The following is a 14,748-nucleotide window of genomic DNA, read 5'->3' as shown; positions in this document are numbered from 1 at the left end:
AAGAAGAGCAATAGTTCCACTGTCAGAGCATTAACTGCCATCCAAGAAGATGGCTTCGACCACTTGTGGATTTTCCCGGCACATAATGAAGCTCATACTGCATCTATTAAGCCACACAGATTTAAAACCTGGACTATTAATTAAATGCCTGGACTACTCTCAGGGAAACACTAGACAAGATGCAGACAAACCCAAAGAGCTCCAGTGTTTCCCAGGGGCATGCCATTAGCATTGTGGACAGGACAATTCTTCACTGGGTGGGACTGTCCCAAAGACTGAGGGACATTTAGTATCCCATACCCTCAGGATGTTAAATGATAATATACACACCCCTCACCACCATCATTACAACCACAAATGCCCCCACAGGTTTCTAAACAAGAGGGCAGGAGTGAGGGGTGGGAGGTGTAACACTACCCCACATTGAGAACCTGTGTTTCTGTTACTTGGTGAGATGGAATTAACAGTCAGGAAATGACAGAAAACAATATCAATCTGGATATGGAATTGTGCGGTACAAGCTGTAAGTACCATAAAGGATCAAAAGAGACCGAGGGAGGCTAACAGCACAGAACAAGAGATGGAGAACTCTCACCTCTTTCAAGAAGAGTCCAGTCCAGGGTTAACAATTGCTGTGAAATGTTTTTCCATAGACATCCTGGATTTCCCCTGCTTTAAGCTGATGACATGACCTACTACAGTAAAGCACCATCGACACATTTGGCAATGCCACCTTTTAAAAATACTGTTATTGTTTCTGTCTTCCTGTTCAGGGAAAGTTTTCTCCTTGCATCCTAGGTATCCAAGGAGGACAGGAAAACAGTGAGCGTCTTGGTGAAGGTGAAGGTGAAGGTGAAGGTGAAGGTGAAGGTGAAGGTGAAGGTGAAGGTGAAGGGCACTGTGGGTCTGGCCCTGCTGGGCTGCTCCAGAGAACTAAACCAGAAGGACCGGTCCCCTCACTGCAGGACTGACCCTTCCTCGGCACCGAGGAGACCAGAACCTTGTCTGGTTCCTTCCGCCCATGTGAGCCATGGTCAAAGGGCCATTGTTCCCAGAAGACCAGTGTGTTTAAGCCTCTGGAAACAATGCCCCTTGTTGATCTTCTGTGCACCGGCTGAATAAGTCAGTCACTGACTGTTTTCAGCCTCAGCCACAGCCACTATCTTTGCCTTTTACTGTACAGAGGCGGCAGTGGTATGTTTTCTGATGGCATCATGATGGTGAGACCGAAAAAGTCAGTGAATGATCCATCTTGTATGGATCCTGTTCAGAACTTACTAATGACGCACGATACACTAGGTATTATATGGGCGTGGTTCTCAAACTTCTGGAGCTTATTTAAAACGAAAGTTTCTAGGCCTCAAAAAGTCTGATTTCAGTAAGTTGTGGGGTCAGGAACCTACAATTTAGCCACCCCCAGGTGTCCGATACAGGTGATCCATGGACACACTTGTGAAAACCTGCCACAGAAGGACAGTAAACTACACAAAAAACTAGCACCTTCTTCACATTTTCTATTCTAATCTTGAAATGAATTCTTCCCTAGCAAAATAAAAATTAAACATCTGTAAATATAGAAACAAGAAATCCAACTTAATTCTGAAAGAAAAATAGAGCCCTTGTTGTAAGGCTGATATAGATATGGTAAGCCTGCAATTAAAACTCCTATTTATGTCTACAAAGACTTTATATTTTTGTCTCCACATAAGAGTGGCTGATCACAGGATGAGTATTTGTTAAATCAAAGCACATTCAAAGTAACTATACAACCTTGTATTTGGATACGCTTTGCTAATTTTTTTCAACATTTATTACTTTATCCTCATAAAAGAATATCTTACCTTCCCATCTGATCACTTGCATCAGCCTGGTGTGCAAACTAAGGCATAAAGAGTTTCCACAACATGTCTAAAGACCTGCGGCGAGATTAGAAAGATCTGCGGCAAGAGATTACTTGCCATTTCAGATAGACCAGTAGTTCAGAAACAGCTGCCTAGAGTGCAACACTAAGAAAGCTAGCCTGGTGGGAGGCAGTGGTGATAGATTAGCAACGTCTGATACAAGCACAGGGCAAGAGGAATGGTGGTATCTCAGCACACAAGACCAGACATGCCACCTCTCAAAGTATTTAGAAGCACTGAAAATATTTCTAAATACCACTACTTGCCTCCCTTCACTCAACAAATACAATCAAGTATCTCCTACATGCCAGACACTATACAAGGTACGAGGGAGATATCAACCAAGCGTTAAGTACTACCAAAAGGATGGACATGATGCAATAAGGTGGTCTCTAACCTGACAAAATGGTATTGAAGGGGAGAACTGAAAAAAGAATAAAAAGTAACAAAACGTTAAAAAGGAAGGAGGAAAGTGGAAGTGAATGCTTCCTGTTTCTGAGAAACAGAAACCAAGTCACCATGGCTGGATCGCAGAGAGGGAGACAGGAATGGGGAGGGCTGGGCAGGCAACAGTCAGGTCACGTGGGACTTGGAGATTTCAACTGAAGATTGTGGGAAGTTATGGAAAAACGGGGTGATGTACATTTGTTTGGTTTTTTATGGGAGCGGGTATGAATTCCAAGATTTGCATTTCATAAAGAAAATGGAAGAGTCACAGTGAAAAGAGAATGACTGCAGTCACCCAAGTGACCAGACCAGGAGTGGGAGGTAGGGAGAAGCGGGTGGATTTGAGATCCTTTCTGGAGGCAGAATCGACAGTGAGTTGGGAAAGCATTTAGGGGATGACAGAAAGGGAGAAGACCAAGATGCAGCTCTGATTAAAGTGCTTAGGATAAACCCAAGTGGAAACTACCAGGTATATTCATAGCTGGACCAACTAGGGTTCGACACCGTAAGAAACGTTTAAGATTTGAAAAATCTGGAGACTGCAAGCACAGAATATAAGACCAAAAACACTATTCCTATATCTTCTGCTTTCCAATCTAGTTAAATTTTATAATAGTTATATTACTACACTTATAAAGACTTAATCCAGCAGACACATTATCATGTAAGTCTCTGATTTTCTAAGTTACAGCACTTACTACATTTTTTTTACCTCTCATAACAACTTAATTCAAGTAACAAGACAACTCCTGCTATTGAAAATTTTGTAAAGCTTTTGCACTTTCCTGCCTTGTTAAATATGGCACACCAACATAATTTCATCTTTCTTTAGAGATTTAATATCTTACTTTAATTTTACCATTCAGAGACTTATATAATGATCTCAAGCCCCTCTCTGAATGTCCTATGCTGTGTGAATGGGGAATACCTAGACTGGCTTGCTAAGTCATCTGTCATACTTTAAGTGCCCAGGGCTATTGTAAATTGCCCTACTTGCGATAAGACCAGGAGGTGGGGCAACGATCATTGAAACTGTAACATAAAGATGCTGGCCTCTGGCTGAGCCACCTACTCTGGAGATTTGGGGGAGGAGGGGAAAGGCTTGTTTCAAATTCAACAAGAGAACCACGGTGGAGCCTCCAAATTCATGACTAGAGCCAAACTCTAGGACTCATCCACCTAAAAAGGAGACTGATTCCTGGAGCTGATGTTTTCTTTTCTGATAAAACACCTATCTTAGGACAAGGCACTAAAACTGACAGCTATTTCACTTCAAGAAGAGTTTCTGCTTTTATCCTGCCAACAGGTTTTAATAGGAAAAGCTCAAGATGCTGGCATCCACAGATGTTAGAGTCTGTGTGTCTCACACCTGTGCCTAAAATCACTGTGGCGAAAACTGTTAATTTATTTTTTGTTCTTAAAATCTTCCCAAGGCCACCGCTACTAACACCAGATTGAGACCCACCCTATAACTTCCACTTTTTATTCTTCAAAGACTTGTGCGACATACAAGAAAAGTATGTAAACAAAATTTCCAGGTTCTGTGTGTCTCAAAATGGCCGGAAGTACATTTATTATTCTCCTTAATATTATTTTTAAAAATTCAAAAAGATCTGACGCACATATGTATTTACTTACAAATCACTGTTTTGAAGTGATGCCATTCATTGAATTCTTAGACATCTGTTTAAGAACAGATTATGAGATACCAAAAAGATTGAACTAAAGAAGAAAAATAGAATTTCTCTGACACCACCAATCTGGGTTTAGAGCAAAAAATATGCACATGCATGCTTGTTCATTAAAAAAAAAGAGGTCAAAGGAGTGAGAATTTATGAATAACATGAGTCAAAGTAAAAACAAAGTGCCATAAAGAAAAGTTTGTGAAAAAATAGAAAAGCTATATATGTAAATATAGAAAATATAGAAAACCATATATCATATATATATATTATGCATAATATATATATTATGCATAATATATATATGTTACATAGTATATATAAAATATAAATTATCTATAAATGATACACATATAACAATGATATATATTATTCAGAAAGTCCCAATTTTTCTTTGTTAGTTGGTTTTTATTTTTTAGCAACCATTCATGCAGTTTTTTTTTTGGTTATTGAAACGTAATGACAATTGCAAAAGGAAAATTTTTTCAAATATCCCAGCTTTTATTGTTTTTAAACATGAAACTTACCTGCTTTTCAGACCAAAGGAAGCCATCATTGCTAGACTTGGAACCACTTCCCTGACACATACAGTCCTATATGACCACTATCAGGCCAATTTTAACAAGTGACATTAGGCAACCACGTCTGGTCTGCCACAATCCAGACAGCACTGGTGAGTATCATGAGCACCCAAACTATCTTGGAGAAAAAGGTTGACTCTCTGCAGAGCAGTGGATATTTTAAGACAAACTTAGATTTTCCGTTACAGTATGCTCAGCTGGAAAAACTGACTGTAGCAAGGCTGGCAATTTGACTTACAAGTGACGCTAAAGTCTGAGGCTGATTTTCACCTCTCTGGAACCATGGGAGGGAAAGAGGACAGCAGGGACGTGAGGCAGTGCATTTCAGGCCTGGGGCTGGCCCTCACTCAAGTTTTTTTAAAAAGCCAAGGTGAATAAATGTACGTATATCTAGTTGTAAAAAAAGTATTAAGTATTAGAACAAAAGGGTTTGTGGTGAAAAACAAATCTGCAAGTACAACAGAAAACAACCCCACTGACTCTAGTGGGGAAAGGAGTTTCTGTATGGCTGGTGACCTGCATTCAGGTGAACCCCTGAAACTAAGCGTTGCTGATGTTCTACTTATAGAGGAGGAAGGTTGGATAATGGGGTTTTAAGGACAAAACAACTAACCATGAAGTAGTCAAGTCACTTCAGCAGAAGTACGTTCTTTCCCCAAAAGTAAGACCTAGCCAGACCATCAGCTCTAATGCATCTTTTGGAGCAAAAATTAATATAAGACCCAGTCTTATTTTACTATAAGATCGGGTATAATATAATATAATATAATATAACATAACATAACATAACATAACATAACATAACATAACATAATATAATATAATAAATATAATACCAGGTCTTATTTTACTATACAACCGGGTATAATATAATATAATATAATATAATATAATACCAGGTCTTATATTAATTTTTGTCCAACTAGGTCTTATTTTCGGGGAAACACGGTAGATAGTAATTATTGACTCCCAAAAGCCAAAAACCCAAAAGAGTCCGCATGTTGAAACCAAAAACGTGGCTTAGTTTGGCCCGATGACCATACTTGTGAGTGAACTTTACAGGCAGTTTTTAATCCAAAACATTTTTTCACTTGACTTAATTCCAAACGTCTTTTAGCTTTAAACAAAACAAAACAAAAACAGAAAAAATTCAAACCCTCATTCACTCAAGTGACAGAAAATTGACCACGGCAGGAGCCATTTAAAGAATGTAGTTACACAGCCTTCAAAGGCAATCCCAGGGGAGGCATTCCCGAAACAGCCTGTATGGGCCGCTCTACCAAAATCAGTACTTATTTGCCGTAAGAGACCATTCTGAGGAAGAAAATACTCTGTCGGATATGGAGGTTCTGATACATTTATTTCTCAAATGTCTGCTATACTTACACGTGCTGATACAACCTGTAGGAATATGACAACAATTTCAGGCAACAGCTATTGAATGCCAGGGGTGTCTAAAGTGCTTTTTGAGTTAACCCACTAATCCGTGCAATAACTCTGAGATACTTTTCTTGTCTCCATTTCACAGGCAAGGAAACTGAAGCACAGCCAAGTGAAGTAAGTGCCCCTGTCACACAGGGAGGCACAGAGGAGATGAACCAGAGCGCAAACCCATCGCCAACACAGGAAGCCAGAGCTCTAAATAAAGGAATCCTACACCTATACATATCTGAATGTCTATTAACCGTGACACAACCTCACGTCAGGGAAGGAAAGCAGGCTTACGGGCCTTCTGCACTTCATTTGCATGGGTTTCTACCTATAAGATAGATTTTCAATTGCAACTAACAGTTTACTTTTTGCTCCCATTCAGTATTTTCCTTAACAGAAAATTTGAATCAAAAGCTTTTGCTGAAAATCTAAGACAAACAATGAATGTATCTATCAGGTCTAACTGCAAAGCTCAAGAGAAATAAAACTGAAATAGATCCTTTACCTAACAATCAACTAAAATGCTACCTTGCAGTTTTAGAAGGTGAAAGATTTTGAAGATGTGAAATGAACATGGCAAAACAGGAAGTTACACAGAGTCCAGGCTGATGCTAAGAGTGCTTGCAGCCCACAGCCTCTTGTTCTACAAGCTCAGTCTAAACGTCACGAACCCCAGGGATCATCGGGATGCGCTTGCCCCCAAAAGAAACGTGAAATGTGTGCCATTTATTTCATTGATAAGTTCAGTCTACTGACATTACCCTCAACTTTGATTTGTAGGTGGAAAATAATTTGGTTAAACGAGTCATAGTTTCTGTCTAAAAGAGGAAAAAGAAAAGCAAAATAAACTCAGCCCTGGTGGCTGTGGCGGCTCTAAGGAGGAAATGGCAGCACTTGTGCAATACCAATAAAATCAAGAAAAGGGAATGGGACTAGCTTTGAGGGTGGCAAGGCAGGTCTTCCACTGAAGCACGTGTAGAACATCACTAGCCTACCTCAACAGGAGAAGCGCTGTGATATTAAAGGGACTCACTGCCCCTGGCACACCTGAAATTCCTCGTGTGAGAGGAGCACGAAGTGACCATCCTCAACACTGCTTGTGAAAATGTCTTCTCCTTCCAAGTTTCTACAGGCAGGGAATTCAGAAAGAGGTGTTGGTGTTGGCCCCTGGTCGGTGATTCTGTTGGTTGGATGGTGTGGGAGGAGCCCAAATGATTTCCTTTCCTTGGTTCTGCTTCAGAAAAGGTTTTCTTGCTAAAAAAGAAAAAAAAAAGAAAAAAAAGAAAAAAAATTGCAATCAGTAGCAAACATATAAGGCACAGTCACTGTAGTAAAATCCATAGAGATGCAGTTTTTATAAGCTGATTCTAACAAGAGACACTGCTTAGAAGATACAGCACTTAATTTTCACCCCTTATACCAACTAAGAACCTCGTGAGATAGGTATTTTTGTCCTCACTTTACAGATTAAAACAAAACAAAACAAAACAAAACAAAACCCTTGGAATTTCTTTAATGAAATATTGTTTCCATCCCAAAGTGGGAATCGCTGCTCAGAAATGAGCCTATCAGAGACTCCTTGATAGGAAAGTGCCAGTGGACTCACAGATGAGGACACTCTGGTTTAATAAATTAATTCAATTTCACTTAAACAAGACTGATACGGAAACAAGGCATAAGAGGGCTATTCACTGTTTCTATTGAACCAAACACACAAATCACAACATTTGAGGCTGGCTGGATTAAATAATGAAACTGGACTCTACTTCAGAACCAGTGATTTGTGTCCAAAAATATTTCAGGAGTAAAAGGGTGATTTTTAAAAAGTGAAGGTCATACCACTGATTTTGTGAATATGCTTCCCTTTTCATAAAACATGTAAGATTAAAGCATAGAATTTATCTCCTCGTCGTATGCAAAAGAAATGACAAGTTCAAATACCAGCAACCAATGAAAAACAAGGAAGCATTCCCAGGATTATTTTCATCACACAACTTTGGCTCAGTGAGTGTCTCTGCCATCAATTACCTCAGAAGCACCACAACTTTTAAAATAAAACTACTATCAAAAGAGGATAAAGCAGAAAGTTCAACAGGAAATAAATTTGAATTGACTGGGAAAAGCCTATGAAAACTAAATTAAAAATTCATATTCCATTAACTTGGATTGTGTGACATTCCAGCTGGGTGGAGCTCAAGTTCACCTTTGACTTTTCTCCAAGAAAAGGAAACCCTACACACATTAGTAATTACAAGGCGGCAGAGATATTTTAACACCTCTTTTTTTTATTGTTTAAGTTTATTGTTTATAAGCGAACAGATTGCTTAATCCCTAATGTTTCTCTATTTTTTTCCCTGATTATGAAAAAACCTAGTATATACAGAAGTCTTAGGTGAGCTGACAATGGTCCCTTAAGGGTCCCGCCTTTCTTCACTATTCCTCTAGGCACCAGTGAAGCAACTACAAGTTCTGATCCCTCTATCTAATCTGTGTGTGGCTGACAAACTAATTAACTGAAAGCACTGCTTTTATCAGCTTTTATATATCCCTGCTGCCAGTCAGAAAGACCTAGCCTGGTTTTCAAGGCCAACACATCTGGCCCCAACCTATTTCCTACTGCCCTTCCTTCCCAGGCCTAAACTCCAGCCAGATTCATATACTACCTAACCCTAAACATTGTTCTCTCTGACGTACAAAGGCACACTGACCACTCTCACACCTGAAATGCTCATAAACCTGGGAGGTCGGAATACCGCACCACTCTGGTTGGCCACCTGCTTATCTCACCCGTCCTCCTCAGGCTCTTTGGACAACATTCACCTTTGCCTAACCCCTAAATAGACCCCCATTTCCCAGGACCCTGCCCATTTTCCCTTCGTCATCCAAGTAGAAGGAGTTTGTGAGGAAGCGATGGAGGCAGTCCTGTCTAAGCCAGAAATTTCCAAAGTATCTTTGGCCACGGCTCCTTGGAGAACTGGCTGGTTCCATAGCTGAAGCAGGAAATACATAAGATGAGCTTGACATATCCTGTAGGGCCAGAAAGAGTACTAAAATGCACATGTGTGTGCACACACGTACACACACATACGACAATGGGAGCATGCCACAGGGCACAGGAGCCAACAGAAAGAGTTCCCAATGGCCAAAGCTGGAACAATTTGAGCAACTAAATAAATAATGTGTATTAGATAATAACCCAAAGCATAAATTAAATAGCCATGAATCCATCCATGCTGATATAACTGATTGAATGAATGAATGAATTAATGAATGAGAATATACAAATATATGCAGAAGAATGCAAAATAATTTATGTAGATATTCCACACTCAAGACGGTAGAGCGTAACTCCCTACTCCTTACATGTAGGCTGTACAGTGACTTACTTCCAGAGAGTAGAGAATGGAAAGGGAAAAAAAGAAACTTTACAGTGGAGAAACTTGACAAACACAATCTCGCAAGATGACAAGGTCAGTATCAAAAGTGATAAGTCATGTTAACACTATGTACTGTAGATATGATTAAAATGGGGCTTCATTTCTGAGGTCTTCCTCATAAAAACCAGTAACTTCAATCTAATCATGAAAAAAACATCAGATAAATCCCAATTGAGGGAAATTCTACAAAATACCTGAATAGTATTCCTCAAAACTATCAAGGTCATCAAAAGCAAGTAATATCTGAGTCTAATAGTCCAGGAGTCTAAGGAGACATGACAACGAGATGTAAATACGACATCCTGGATGGGATCCTGAAGCAGAAAAGGGTATTTGGGAAAAACTAAGGAAATCTGAATAAAATACGGCTTTAGGTACTGTAACAATGTATCGATATTGGATCATTAATTATGACAAATGTACTATACTAATATAAGATGTTTACGTAACAGTAGGGGAAACTGGGAATATAGAAAGTCTCTGTACTACCTTTGTAACTTTTCCCTCAATCTAAAACTATTCTAAAATTGAGTTTAGTTTAAAAAATTATCCTTGGCTCTCCTATTTCCCATACCCCACACCCAGACTGTAGTCCAAAATACCTCTTTCTGTTCCCTCCTCTCCCATACCCTCGTCCACTGCTCTCCCTCGTCTTTGTATTCTCCAATCAGTCCTCCACACAGTTGCCAGAGTAAGCTTTCTAACATACACGTCTGATCAAACCCTTCAACAGCTCCCTTATCTAGATCAGCGCTGGCAGATTTTTTTCTGTATAGGCCCAATCAGTATATATTTTAAGCCCTGCAAGCCTAATCTACTCTGCCATTCTAGTGCTAAAACTGCCGTGTATTAATATGTAAATGGCTGCAGCTGTGTTCTAATAAAACTTTATTTATAAAAACAAGCAGAGGACTGGATTTGGCCCACAAGCCATAGTGTACCAGCTGCTGACCTAGAGAATCAAGTCTAAACTCCTTCAACTGACATTCAAGGCATGATCCACAGTAGCCCTGCACCCTCTATCCGGAGGAGCCCTGCCTCCTTTGGCTAAGTCATTTGCTCCCACATGGGTATGCTCCCTGCTTCCCCTTCACTTAGAGGAGGTGAGGCATCTCCTCTGTGAAGTGTCTTCAGATCATTTCACATCGGAATAACTTCTCCTTTATCACAAATCATAGTATATCTGGACCCCGATAACTCATCTGGCAGAACATCAGCTAAAATATTAAATATCATCATACATTATTTAATTTTGTATATTTGTCTTGGATTTGTTCTCTCCAATGAATTGCAAGCATGTTTAAGGTATTAAGTAACGTGAAGTTAGTTAAGACATACCTGACGCCTTCAAAAGACTAGTAGGTGATAAGTAACTGAACTAGTACATCCTAAGACATGTTCTAAGTTCTTCATGATGTGTTAATAGGTAGAGCTTTTAAAATGAAGTGTTTTATAATCAACTAAGTCTGAGGAATTCTGGGTTCAACTAAGTTATGCAGCTTTCTTTGTCACAGGAATTTTCAAAGCCTTCTTTGTACATTGTCAATCCCTTAAAGAGGAACATATTATACAATAATCCTCAAATCTGTTTGGCCATGGAAGTTTTTTCACATTTTTAGCATCTGTGTCCTGCTGAACAGTTAAGGAATTGTTGAAATTAAGCATATGCCTACAAGGAAGACTGAAACTTCTAGTTCTTTCTAGTTGTCACTGAAGCAGGCTGAATAATGGTCTCCCAGCAGATATCCATGTCCTAATCTCTAGAATCTGTAAATGTTACCTTACATGGAAAAGAAAAGGACTTTGCATATGTGATTAAGGATCTTGAGATGGGGAAATTATCAGGATGGGTCCTCAATACAATCAAAGGTATCCTTATAAGAGGTAGGCAGCGGGCGATCTGACACCAGACAGTAGAGAAGGCAGTGTGACCAGGAGGCAGAGACTGGAGTAACGCAGCCGTAAACCAAGGAATGTGGGCATCCGCCATAAACCGGAAGAGGCCAGGAAGAGCTTCTCTCCCAGAACCTCCAGAGGGAGCACAGCCCTGCCAACACCTTGATTTCAGCCAAGTGAAACTGACTTTGGATTTCTGTCCGCCAGAACTGACAGAAAATAAGTTTATGCTGTTTAAGTCACCAAGTTTGTAATAATTTGTTATATAGCACCCATAGGAAACTAATACAGCCACAGTGCCAATCACAGTGCAGTGCTCTTTGCCGACATTAAATATTCTTAAATAAAGTCAAATTAGCCTTGTCCACAAATTAGGTCATAATTAGCCTTGGCTAGTGAGGTTTCATCAGCCACTTATAGGGCACAGTATAAGTCTCTGAACCTGGGCTAAAACACTTGGGTTCATATACCAGCTCTAACATTTACTAGTTAATGATATGATTTTGGTCAAGGTGTTTATCCTCTTTGTGACTCAGTTAACCTCACCTGTAAAATGTGGCTATATTCATAGAGCTGCTTTGTCGATTAGATGAAATCATATGCAAAAAGCTTAGTACAGTTCCTGACATACAATAGCACTCAGTAAATAAAAACTATTTATTATTAAATTATAGTATTATTGCTACTTAGAGGGGGGAAAAAATCCACTTTCACCCCAAGCTAAATCTCATGTTTTCTTATTCTCAGTTTGATAAACTATACCCAATTTCTAGATTAGGACATTTAACATGACCTCGACAGAGTAAGGCAGGTGGAAAAGTCCATGATTTCCTCTCTGAATCATAGCTTTGGGGTATCTGACTTGTTTAATTATGACAACTAATAGCTGTGCTTAATGTCACGTGTTAAATTCATGCCTCTCAGTAAAAGGCCAAAAGCTATTCTTCTATATTAATTAGGTAAAAGTGCCAACAAAGGCCTCTTTTCTTAATTATTAAGCTACTGATGCTCCATTTGCTAGTTTTTATCTTAATGTTTGTTTATGCTTAGAGCAACAGATGAAAGTTTTCTGATAGGTCCCAATATCGGAATGGCACAAGGACATCAGCCAAGGAGACAAACAGTCTTGGTATAATGTGCAAACGTCCTCCCGGCATGTCTGCCATATCTTCGTCTCTCCCCTTCTACCACTGTTCTCCATGGACAACCTAAGTGCCACTTGCTACCACATCCTACAGCATAAACAGCCTACATGGGTGATTGAGGAGCTACCATACAATGTACCTGGTCATAAATATTGGGCACTATTGGTCACAAGGTGCTTAAGACTCAGAGCTCTGATTCCTTAAGCCTTCTACTAAAATGGAGATATTTTTAGGAAAGTTAATATTTTAATTCTTCATCATACTGCAATAGTCATTAGTATGAAAAAGCCAAAGGGTAGGGTTGACATAAGAAGGCAGCAGGATTCTAAAAAAGGATATGGGGAAAAGCATGACATCCTTCACTATTCTTTTGGGTGTCACAGTCAAGAATTGTTAAGAAAATCATGGCTCAAGTAACCTAATCTATATATTCTCCAGAATCCTGGTGAAGTGGGATGGGCCAAGAAGACTAGCATTTGCATGAGATTCCAATAGATACCACAAGAAAAATGATCAAGGCCTCCTTAGGACACTGGAACTAAGAACCTCCAACAAAAGCGAAAGGGCCACCTCAACTTCTGGGGGCTGCCCCAAGTAGACAGAGCGTAAAAGACAGACGACAGATCAAGGTGTCCCTTACTTTAGCAAGAGACCCAACCACAAGAGTTGCGAGGTCACATAAGGCGAAGATAAAAAAAGTGATGTCAGCACAACCAACACATTTCCGACCCCACCTGAGCCCTAAATGCCAGGCCGAGTCAGTCTGCCCTGTGAGCAGTGGCCAAGAAGCAACCGCTAAGGCCCGGAGACAGACAGACAGAGATCAGTTCTAGGGACTAGGATTAAAAGAACTTGAAAGGGCTTGAGCTATCCTTGGAGCCTGCAGAGAAAAGCAGGGACTTGGCAAGAAGTACAGACGGCAGGGGTCTCATAGCACAGCTGGGGGGAGGTCCAAATCTCCACACTGATTACTACTCCCTTGGCTCTACAACCCCAGGCAACTGAGGAGCTGTAGAGGCACAAGTCACACTAACAAGTTACGGTACAAACAACCCCAATTAAGGGGCTGTGGAGGAAAACAAAAGTAAGTCACAGCTCTGGCCACATTCAAGAAACAGAGAGGGACTAGCACTCCCTTGGTAATGACAACCAGATGCACACACAGCACACATGTCATAAACACACGGCCAAACTGTCCTCGTCTGTCAGCCGGGGAAAGACCGGGCTGGGACAGTGCAAAACCTCACAAAGTCCTGCTAATTCAGGAAAGCAAGCTGAAACTAAGGAAAAGTTAAAATGTTAGCGATTTTTAAGAAGCACTTCCTTTATTTTTAAATTTTAAAATCGAGGTTATAAATCCAAATGTCAATGGAGCTGGGCCTGGAGGGCAATGGTTATGGCTGGTGGGTATGAAGAACCTGAAGGTGTGTGCCGCATCCAAGAGGGCCCAAACCAACTGCCGTCATGGGAAGCGTGGGACAGGAGTGGGCAGCTACAGCCCCCAGGGCCGACGGACACCTGAGATGGTTCGGGGGCTGCACCCAGCAGAGCCCGTGTAGAGAATCACAGAACCACTGACTCTCTGGTTGCTTGTCTTTCAACATGAAAGTCAGATGAGTGAATAAAATTTAGTTCCAAGGAATATGAAATGAGAAGTGAAAGTCCTTCCCTTCTACTCCCCCAACTGTTAACAGATTAGATCACTACATGTCCTTCTTTTCCTAGACATACAAGATGTTTTACAAGTTGCTTTTTTCACTCAACAATATGTCATGGGATCCTTCCATGTCAGTACATTCAGATCTACCGCATTCTTCTTACCAAGGCAGAGTGAGAAGACAGAATTGCAATGCTGGGAGATGACTGACGAGCCTCTAGGCCAATTCTTTCCACGTACCAGGTGGGGTCCCCAGAGGTCCTGGCATCCTCTAACCACACAGGAAAGAAGCCTGAGCCCCACCCGACCTCCCCCTCCGCCCACCATGCTGCCACGCCAGCAGGTGTCACCAGGATCACGCCAGCCTCCTTACTTTCCAAAGGAGCCAAGCAAAAAGGCCAAGCCTCCCACATGGTAGGTGAGAAGCACTAAGGGAGACAAGATTACCTTAGAACAAAGCAGTGGATTGTAATCAGTTGAAGAAATTTATATACATAAACTTCGTTTTTTTGTTTGTTTGTTTGTTTTGTTTTAATAGCACATATCTAGAACCACTCAAAATACACCCAAG

The 14,748-nt window shown here is 40.5% G+C and overlaps 1 protein-coding gene across 9 annotated transcripts in view; it reads right to left on the bottom strand.

Annotated features, from left to right (window-relative positions):
• SGMS1 (sphingomyelin synthase 1) overlaps positions 1-14,748 on the bottom strand; it is a 255,191-nt gene that overhangs the window by 178,790 nt on the left and 61,653 nt on the right. For 6 of the 9 annotated variants that reach the window (XM_081075240.1, XM_081075236.1, XM_081075237.1 and 3 more), the window contains exon 3: positions 7,090-7,296. The gene's annotated coding sequence lies outside the window, so the exon portion shown is untranslated. Of the gene's footprint in view, positions 1-7,037; positions 7,297-14,748 lie in introns of all 9 variants that reach the window. The other 3 variants (XM_081075239.1, XM_081075242.1, XM_081075244.1) reach the window with 1 other exon arrangement.

The sequence above is a fragment of the Rhinolophus hipposideros genome (assembly GCF_964194185.1).
Source record: "Rhinolophus hipposideros genome assembly, chromosome: 15".
In the NCBI taxonomy this organism is placed as follows: domain Eukaryota; kingdom Metazoa; phylum Chordata; class Mammalia; order Chiroptera; family Rhinolophidae; genus Rhinolophus; species Rhinolophus hipposideros.
Note: the sequence above shows the minus strand (reverse complement) of the source record. Positions and strands in the feature narration are given on the sequence as shown.